We start from the raw sequence: 10443 nt of genomic DNA, 5'->3' as shown, positions 1-10443 counted from the left end.
TTTGTTAAATGCAGCCCATAACGCATGATTAGATTTTAATGTCAATACGCTTTGTTAAAAACAGATGAGCTCTCACCAAGAGCAGGGCCGCAGGAAGGGGCCTTACACGGATCGTCTCTGGAATTTGAGTGGCATGGAAAGTGTCATTAGAATAACTTTTCATCATGAGTGATAACTTAGTAGAGGAATCTGGTAATGCCGTGTGACACCCCAGGTAAGAGTGGGCTTTGCTTCAGCAAAGGGGGGAGGGGCTGGGGGTGTGGGCAGAGAGCAGAGCCGTCCGGGGCTGAGGATGGGGCTGGATGAGGGCCCCCAGACTCACCTTCGGCGGAGGACGGGCCTTGGGACCAAATCCTGAGGAAGGTTTGAGCTGAATGGGTGAGGCCTGGGCCGACCAGCTCAGCCAGCTCCTTATTCCCTCAAAAATGCTGGAAAGAGTGTATAACCTACAAGGCCCAGGAACACACCAGCCTGTTGGGTGCGGTGTGTATTACCATCTTCTCCACACCCCCGGCACGTTTCCCTAATGCTTGTTTTCCTCCTTGGCAAACATCAGGAATTTTTCAAGTCACCAAAGATCTGAAGAAATTGTTTACCTGAGCACAGGGGGCTAATCGAAGAGCGAGGGGGCATCTCTGGGGCCCCAGGGGCCACGCCCGGGGTCTCCTTGGCCTCCTCTGCTGCTCAGACACCCGCGGTCAGACCCCTGCCTCACTGGCGGTGGTGGAAACGGCCCATAGGACCCCCCGTGATGGTAGGTCTCAGGCACACGCGTGCGGGGTCACTCTGCTGAGCCACATCCCAGGACAGAGACTCTCACGGGTCGGCTTGGGTGAGGCGATCCCTCCTGGCCCGTCAGCTATGGCCAAGGCAGGTGAGGATGTGGGGTTGACCCTGAAGGTGGAGGTGGGAGGTGGGGTTGACTTTGGCTGTCGCTCAGACCTCCTGGCGCCCTCTCGGTTTGGGGGTGCAGGTTGGGGGGAAGGGGACTTGGACATCGCGTCTCTGCGGGAGCCCATCTTCCACGGCATCTGTGAGCACGTAATCGCCTGCTCAGATGCGCACGCGCCCAGCCCGGCTTCATCCCACCCTCTCTCTTCTAGAGTGTTTTCCCCTACAACTGACAATTAATGTTGCAAAGAACACGACATGGAGGAGAAATTACAGCAATTCATCAACTGAAATTATAGGTGTAGACACATGTCAGCCGTGGAAAGAGTTCCTATCAAAATTAAAGTATTTAGAGATTTTCCTTAAATTTCAAATGATGCAAACCCCCTTTCCCGAGCCGCCGCAGGGTTACCCAGAAACACCACACATGCAGTCGTGACTGCGGGTCTCTCCCTCCCTGCGGCGGCTCCCTGGCTGTCCGGCTCACCACTGGCCCAGAGACCAGGCCCAGGAACCAGGCAGGCCCGTCTGGGAGGAGGACCCTGGGGCTCAGAAGCCCGAGGAGCTGCGCAAGCGGCCGAGTGGGACGGCTTTCATCTCAGGCGGCATCCCTGCCGCCTGTTTATCTACTGTGCAGTGGCCGTCAGCTGGGAGGCACGGTCCCTGGGGCACGTGGTCACCTCCTGGTACCGTGGCCAGGACAGGTCCAGGACGGCTGTCAGCAGAGCCCAGACAGGCCCAGATTCTTGCCATCAGGCAGGGACCCCTAGAGCCGGGCTTCTGCAACTCGATGCGCCCAGGAGCCCCCGGAACCTGTGTTAGGGTGCAGATTCTGCCGCAGAAGGTCCAATTCTACATCTCCAACCGGCTCTCAGGTGGTGCGGCAGGAGCTCCGGGGAGTGGCCGTGGCCTGGGGTCCCTCAGGACCGGGCTATCCCTGGAGACCCACACGAACCAGGCGTGGTTGCCTGCGACCTCGGCTGGCCGCCCGCTCCGAAGGGGAGGCCGGACGACCTCAGCCCGGGATCCTGGGGTCAGGTTTCGCCTGCCTGGGAACCAGGCATGCAGTTGGCTTCTGGCCATTAGCTCTGGGAGACGGACACAGTCCCAGAGCTCTGTCCCCAGGCCACAGGCACTGTCGCTTAATTTCAGTGTAATTGATGTCGAATTGGGTACCCAGGCCCCCTGTGAAATGCTTAATGAATTCACTGTGATGAATGGTATTGCATGCTCAGGACGGTGGCCAATCAGAGCCGCTGCTCCTGACAAGGTTAAGCGGGCCAGGGACCCCTCAGAACCAGAGGGGGGTGGGGAGGGGCGTCTTGGCCGGCACCAGCCCCAGCCTGTCTGCAGCCCCAACCCACAGACCACGTAATTAAGCTGTGTTCTGCAGGGCAGGGAGTTGGGGGAGCAGGTTTCTAGAAAGTAGGAGGGTTAATGGGATGAGGGGGAGGGAGATGGGGGCTTTGTGGGCAGGGCTGGGGGCCTGGGGGGAGGGGGGAGGGCTGCCCTCGCCCCCTGCTCCTGGGTCTAGGGCTCTGAGCTCCTTGCTGCTTGTAGGGGCACCAAAGCCTCTACACAGAGATTCCCAACTCTGGGGCGGGGGGCCATGGTGTTTGATTTATGCTTTCAAAGACCCTGCCAGGGGCCAGACAGTGGTGTGGCCACAGAAGCCTCGTCCAGCGCGCCTCTGCGCTGCGTGGTGGGGGCCTACCTCGTGGGGTCCCGCCCTCCTCTCTGTTAGACCCCACCTCTCACGGAGGGGCAGAGCGGGCGGAGGGCCAGCACTCACAGTTGGTGAGGATGACTGATGGGGACGGTGGGGCCGAGAAGTGAGGGGGACCAAGGGGGGGCCTCCAGCAAAACCGTTTCCCAAAAGGCCACCCCCTGATATCCCCAAGGGGACATGGAAACAGAGCCACCCCACCAGGTGACCCCGGAGCTGCCTACCACCCTCAGAGTGGCCAGAGAGTCTCCCCCGGGTCCTGGGTGTGTCCTGCTCAGGCCCAGCTCACGCCCCTGCACCACAGAGACCGAAGGGCCCACGGCCAAGGCCAGCTCTCCCGGCCAGAATCACCCCACCTATGGAACCAGAACGTAGGAGACAGACGGGCACGTCCAACCCTGTGCCTGACCCTGGATGGGAGGGGCCTCTGGCTGAGACCCCCCCGGGGATGCGTAACTCCTCACTCACACTGGGGCCGGCAGGCGCTTGGGTCATAACATTCGCTGATGATGTGGAATCTTACAGGCACCATAACTCTGGAGCTGCTCCCCAAGGTCAGCCTGTCGGCTACCGCTGGGCGGTAAGTCCCCCAAACCCAGCAGCCCCACAGCAGTGACTTATCGCTGCTGCGTGTCTGGGCGGAGGGCCGGGGGTGGAGGCTCTGCCCCACCTGCTCCTCTTCCTCCAGCCCGGGGGCTTCACGGAGGCGGCTGGTGCACCACACAGGGTGGGTGGGCCCCCACCGCGGGCTGTTTAGGCTTCCCCCACCGCACACCGTCAGGCCGCAGCCTGTGGTGGCGCCTCGCCGTGGTTCTAACCTGTGTCTGCTGCCTCCTCTCCCAGTTGCGGTGTTTTGCCCTTTTCTGGCTCCTGCTGGCTCGTGGTAGCGTTCCTCACAGGTGCTGGACATAAACCCTTTGTCAGATTTGTGTTGCAAATAACTTCTTCACCTCCGTGGTTTGTCTTTCACTCTGGTGAACATATTTTCTTTTTTGATTTTTTCTTTCTGATGTGGACCATTTTTAAAGACTTTATTGAATTTGTTACAATATTGCTTCTGTTTTATGTTTTGGTGTTTTGGCCGCGAGGCGAGGCATGTGGGATCTCAGCTCTGCAACCAGGGATCGAACCCTCACTCCCTGTATTGGAAGGCGAAGTCTTAATCCCTGGACCGCCAGGGAAGTCCCGAACAGATGTTAAATGTAAAGTTTGCAAACTTCCTCCTCCCTTCGTGTCCTGAGAAATCCCTTACCACCCGAAGGCCATGAAGATATTCTTCTACATTTTATTCCAGGAGCCTTATCATTTTGCTTTTCTCATTGAGATCTGCAGGCATCTAGAACTAATTTCTGTGTATGTTGTGAGGAGCGACCAGGCTCTTATTCAACCTGTGGTCAGTCCACGGAGACAGCAAGCTGGCGGGGAGTGGGGCCTCTGTGCTCGCTCCCGAACGAGCCTCTCTCTTCCTAACTGGGGCTCCCTCGTCCTGGAAAACTAAACTGTGAATTCTTGGTAACAATAAACGTTAATGTCTCAGCTGAAGAGAAAACAGAGGTCCTGCCTGTCCTGGCTTGGGGGCTCCTCAGAGCAGGTGTCAGGGCTACTGGGGGCATCAGGAAAGATTTCCGTGTGACCGTGGGACGCCCCAGGCCCTCATCTCTGAAATGGGAAGAGCAGGGCAGCCTTGACCCCCACAGATCACTGGGGTGTTGGAGCTGTACCTGTGGATGTCCAAATGCTCCAGCACCATTTGTTGGAATTGGTTTTTCATCTCTGTACAAAAATCACATGGGCTTATTAGTCTGAGCCTGTTTCTGTGCTCTTGGCTCTGCTCCCTTGGTCTGTGCATCTGTCGCTCCTCTGTCTCCATCACCGGAGCTGTGCAGCAGCTGAGTGTCAGGCAGAACAATTCCTAATGTTTATCCTTCCTCCTCAAGTTTGGTTTAGCTATTCTAGTGCCTGTGCTTAGTCCCTTATTGTCCTTCTAGCTGTGGACAGGGAGTGCTATCCCATGATTCCTTCCTGATTGGTGATGCCTGATTTCCTCTCTCCTTTCACCTGCATCAATCTTTTTAGACATTTATCAATTTCGTTGATTTTTTTTTTAAGGAACCAGCTTTATGTTTTGTTAAACTTCTTTATCGTTTTCCTGTTTTCAGTATCATTGATTTCATTTCCTACCTACCTTATTTCCCTCCTTTTGCTTACTTCTGGCTTATTTTGTGCCTCTCTTCTCTAGTTTCTTGAAGTGGGAACTTAGATGATTGTTTTGGTACCTTTTTTCCTCCTCTAATTTAAGCTATAATTTTAGAGCTATGAATCTCCCTCTCAGCACTGCTTTAGCTGCACCCCCACACACTTGATATGTAGCATTCTCATTAAATTCTTTTTAAAAATTGAGGTGAAATTCACATAACATAAACTTAACCATTTTAAAGTAAACATTTAACTAGCATTTAGTACATTCAAATACACAACTACCACCACCTCTGTTTAATTCCAAAACACTTTTATCAGCACAAACGAAAATTGCATATGATCAAGCAGCCCATTCTCCCTTCCCCAAAGGCCCTGGCAACCACCAATCATCTTTCTGTCTCTATGGGTTTACCTATTCTGGATATTTCATATAAATAGAATCATATAATATGTGATTTTTGTGTCTGCCTTCTTTCATTTAGCATAATGTTTTTGAGGTTCACCCTAAAAAGTTACATGTAACTTGCCTGTAAAACTTGGGTCTAGAGGTGTGGGGAGATGAGGGGGTTCATGAAGTTCAACTACTGATTTAATTTCTTTAATGGTAATTGGTCTGTTCATTTTTCTTGGTATTTCTGAGTCAATTTTGTCATAATTTTCCTAGTAAAATAATTTATTTCATCGATATTTTCAAATTTACTAGCATAAAATTTCTCAGTGTGATTTATGGTTTTAAAAATCTCTATTGTATCTGCAGAGTCCAATATCATAATTTTTCTATCCTATTTTTAGCATTTCTCTCCCCGTTCCATTTTTTTCTGTCTGATCAATTTTGGAGGAACCAGTTCTGGGATTTGCTGGTCTCTTCTGCTTCTTTGCTCAATTAATTTTGCCCTTATTTCCTTCCTTCTCCTTTCTGTAGGTATGCTCTCTGGTTCTCCTTTAGCTTCTTGAGTTGAACACTCAACTCATTTGCTTACAGTCCTCTATGTCTTTTAATAAATGAACTTAGGATTCAAAATTTACCCAATCAATGGCCAGCTTGGCTGCACCTATGAACAAAAGTCATAGGAGCTTCACGGTTTTAAAGTTCATGTTTTAATTTTCCTCTAGGATTTCCTCCTAAAAGCATGTGATTTCAGAGCACATTATTAAATTTCTGAGCATTTCTTCCTGCTGATTTCTAGCTTAGTGACTGGGTTTGACTCCCTCGTGGGAGGATTTTGAAAGGCAAGGCTGCCAGAGATTCATGCCTGTGTCTTCAAGACAGGCTTGAGGGCACTCCCTGCAGGGTCAAGATGACAACCAACATTAAGGTTTGGATTTTAAAACAATGCTTGTTCGTTTCTACGTGATACGTGAAACCAGGCTGACAAAACCCCAGCAGGTTGGGTTAGGCTGTTGGCACATAAATGAGAACTTCTAAAGTGCCTGGAAACAGGGTTTTCTGGGCCCCCTTTATGTGTTGTTTGCCTCTCTAATGGAGAGAGGCAAGTGGGCCAACCTTCCCTCTGCTACTACCAAGTCACCACAAACTTCAGAGTGGTGGGAGGGAGATTAATGAGATTTCACTGTAAAAAGATGACCTCAGGGACCAAAGGGGCTGGTGTGTGCTCTGTAAATATGTCTCTGTGGAGGGTGCACTGACCCATCTTCCAGGATGAGCCCAACCAAGAAGCAGCTGTGCATCCAGCATTTTTGAAACATTTTTGAAGCCTTGGGACCCAGCTGCAGGCCCCAGATCGGGGAGGCAGGTCCAGACATTTCTGTGCTGAAGGCAGTCTGGGCCATCACAGCAGCCCAGGCTGAAGTCCTCCAAAGGTGCCCCTGCGGCCCCCAGGCCAGGAGTCGGACAGGCCACGCCCCCTCCTGCTGGTGCCTCCTGGACTCGTCTTTGCTGCAAACCGTGGCCTGATTGGGAGCCTCTCTTTGGCAGTGCTTCTCCACTTTGGTGGGTCACAGTCTCAGGCTACAGACCCTCCCCAGGATGGACGTTTAGAGACCCTCCCACCCCTTGTTGCATATAACGCAAGACTCGTAATTACACCCCTAACCCCACAGCTGAAGAAAGACCCACAGAGGTCTCGAGTATAAAAGTGCTTTATAAATTTCAGAGCAATGAACTAGAGATATCGTGGCCCAAGTTTTCAACTCCATGGAGCCCTAGAAGGAACTGCTTTGGGCTCAGACACACCTGGGGAACCAGGTCCCCAAGATCAGTCCTCTGTCTCTTGATTTTATGTCCTACTCCTGGGCCTCTGCCGTCACGCCCTGGAGCCCAGCCCTGATCACCCTGAGTGAGTCCATTTGGAGCTGGGCCTGAACGGGGCGGAAGTCAGGGAGGTACCCGGGTGCCTGGGCTTCCCCTCCAGGGGCTCTTCTCCCGGCCCTTCGGGGCACAATTGCTCCCTCCTCCCCTGTGGAGATAGGTCCTGCCTGGGTGCTGCAGCAGCAACAGCCTTGCTGATGGGGGATCCAGGCCAGGTGGGGGTGCAGAGTAGGGAGAGGACCAGTGATGGGGGTGGCACAAGGGCCGTGGGGACAGCAGACCAGGCCCAGGGCAGCCTGGAGGCCACATGGAGCCCAGCAAGGGAGAGGACAGACTGGTAAGGGGGTTCAGTGCAATGAATGTGCAAAGGTGAGACATAGGGTTGGGGCCAAAGGGGAGAAGCTGGAGGGGTGTCCTGGGAGCTGCAGCAGGGCCTGGTGGGCTTTTGTGGCCACAAGTGACAACTGTTCCAGCCCTGGAGTTTACTAACAGTTCCCTGGCACTGGCTCAGCTGGTCCTCAGCACCCTGGAGGTGGCCTGGTGACCCATTCCCCCGACAGCAGACTGAGACTTGGGGTCAGGTGAGGTGTCTAGTGCCAGCTTGCTGCACCAGAATTTGAACCCCGGCTCCGACTCAAGCTCCTGTCCTGCTCTGCCCTTCCCGTTAGGGCCTTGCTGGTCAGGAGGAGACCTGGCCTCTCTGAAGTGGCCCTTCTCCAGGGGAGCCAGGCTCAAGATGGAGCTGAGAGCCCCCAGGCCAGGTGCCCCCCGAGTCCAGGTGAGTCCGGCAAGGCAAGAACCAGGCAGGGCATCAGGAAGGGGTGGGGCCTGAGACAGCCCTGCCGGCCCCACTCTGTGCAGAGCTGAGTGGCTGGGAATTTACGAGTTTCCATCAGGCTGGGGGATTGGGGGTGGGACGTGTCTCACAAACTCTCAGAAGAGTTGTCCCAAATCTCCGCTTCCCTCTGTATGCAAGCGGGGTGTGCCAATCTTCTTCTTTTTTTTTGTCTTGTTTTATCTAAGATGCCTTTGACCTCAGCAAGCCTGTCACACATCTTTCAAAGATCCCTTAAAAAAGTAATTACCTGTGAACCTAAAACTGCTCTAAAAAATAGTCCTTAAAAAAATGATTGAGAGAGATGTGGATTTAAGAATTTTAATGTAATTAGTGAGCTGGCGATTTCTAGGTGAATTTCCACATCTCTTTCCAATGGAATTTTTCTTTTCTTTTTCTCTCTTTTTTAGCAGTAATAGCAAGGTGTCATGATCACCCTTGAGATGTTTTTGTTTAGGGTAGCCAGGACTTCTACACTGGATAATGAGACTTTGGAACATAAAATTGCTTCTGAACAAAAGTCACACAAATGAGACGCCAGCACTCAAGAGGCACCAAGTGTGTCTTTAGGAAGCAGGATGGGAACAACATTCAGCAGGAGCGCTAAACCCACACGCTCGTTTGCCGCCAGAAGCTCTGTCATCATGAGAGCATTGCGGGGGACTGAAACGGGGCTGGGGTCTCTGGGCCCTTGTATTCTGCCCCTGGCAGGAACCAGGCACGTCCCTGCCCAGAACGGACGCCTCGGACCTGCCTCCCGGTTTGGGTCCCCCAGAGACAGACGCGCACATGCAAGGGCACAGACACACGTGCACACGTGCGCACACAGACGCTGGCCTGCACGCACACGGAGACGGCGACCTTAGGGAATCCGGTTGCAGTGTGGGGCGGGGGAGGGGCACAGCAGCACTCTGGGCACCAGTGCGGAATGCTCACCTCAGAGGGGCCCCCCCAGGGCTGGGGCCCCGTGTGCACACCCTGACTCCCGTCACCACGGGGGGGCGGGTGATGCTGCTCCTGGCCCCGGTGGCTCTGGAGACGAGTCCTGACCGAGAGAAACACAGGGGGCCGGTGGGCATCAGCTGGAGTGGGGGGGGGGGCAGCCCAGGAGAGCGGGGTGGAGCCCACAGCGTCTGCTCCACTTAGGTGTAGACCAGCTGTGACGTTTCCCAATATGTGCAGTTTGGGGAGCACTTTTAAGTACGTCAAAGTAGCCACAAAGAGAATAAATGGGACCCTGTTTATCCTCTAGTCATTTCCGGCTGAGCTTGCAGGAGGTGTGGGGTCGGTGGCCAGAGGAGAGCCCGTTCTCCACCCTCGGGGGGCTCTGGTGTGCGACCTTTGTCCTGATGCATCAGGATACTGTCAAAGGGGCCCGAGGTGCCAGCTCTGACTGTCCTGTGGTGCTGGCAGAGCCGGGGTGAGAAGCACATGACCTGCTTTGGTTTTGCACGTTACCATGGATTCTCCAAGCACGACTCCCCAGCCAGATGTCTGAGAGGTAAGGGTGGCGCTTTCAGCCGTAATGCCAGGTAGGAGGTCTTACTCAGCATCCCGGCAGTGCCAGGTGGATAGAGCCCCACTCCTCACACATGCACGTAGTCACGTGTGTTCACACACACGGACACACCACACGCGTGCATGTGTGCGGACACATGCAAATACACGCGCGCACACACAGAGACGCACAGAGGAGGCAGAGACACAGTACGTGGCTGGCTTAGGAGCAGAGGAAACTGGTCTGGTCCCGACCCTGTTCAAAGGCACTGGGACCCCCTCCCCCAAGGACTCAGCTTCCTCGTCTGTGAAATGGGGATGATGGTTCCTGCCCAACCCACATCTCAAGAAGATGATGAAAAACCAAATGAAATAACAGACAGGAAGATCCATTTGAGGGTCAGAGCTCTTTCTGGGCATAAGGACACATTGTCGATGGACGGTGGCTGATGTTGTCCCCTGACCTATGAGCTGAGGACAGCCGAGGGTGAAGCAGACCTCGGCGGGCTTTGGGCGGGTGCAGGAAGAGGTTGTCGGGAGAGAACTGACCCCCGGCTTGGGAACTTGTGTGCAGGAGGCCGGTGCTCGAGGCACCCTCCCCAGGACAAGGTAAGACCTGGTCTTCACGGAGGTGCCAGAGGCAATGGCTTCGATGCAGAGCCCAAAGGCAGCTACCCAATGCCTGGCCAGGTTGAAAATTATGGAAGGGGTGGGAGGGCACAGGGGTCCCCTTCTCCCACACTCCTTCTCTCCCTGATGTATTTAATTGGTTCCTGTCACAGGGAGGTCTCCTCTGCCACCGCCTGCTCAGGGAGAGCTTTCCGGCCTCCAGGCCAGGCCAGGCGCCCTGCCTACACCCTCATCATACAGCATGTTCCCTCTCTGTGGCTCTTACAACAGGTGTAACCACACGTCCATTCATGAAATTGTAGGAGGTCTGCCTGTCCCGCTGGGCTGTGAGCTCCACAGGGGTGGGGGCCATGCCTGGGTTTCCTCCCCACTGAATCCCCCATGTGACCCAGAGCC

This window comes from Hippopotamus amphibius, chromosome 12 (genome assembly GCF_030028045.1).
Source record: "Hippopotamus amphibius kiboko isolate mHipAmp2 chromosome 12, mHipAmp2.hap2, whole genome shotgun sequence".
NCBI classification, from domain to species: Eukaryota; Metazoa; Chordata; class Mammalia; order Artiodactyla; family Hippopotamidae; genus Hippopotamus; species Hippopotamus amphibius.
The sequence above is the reverse complement of the archived record's forward strand: the minus strand, read 5'-3'. Positions refer to the sequence as shown.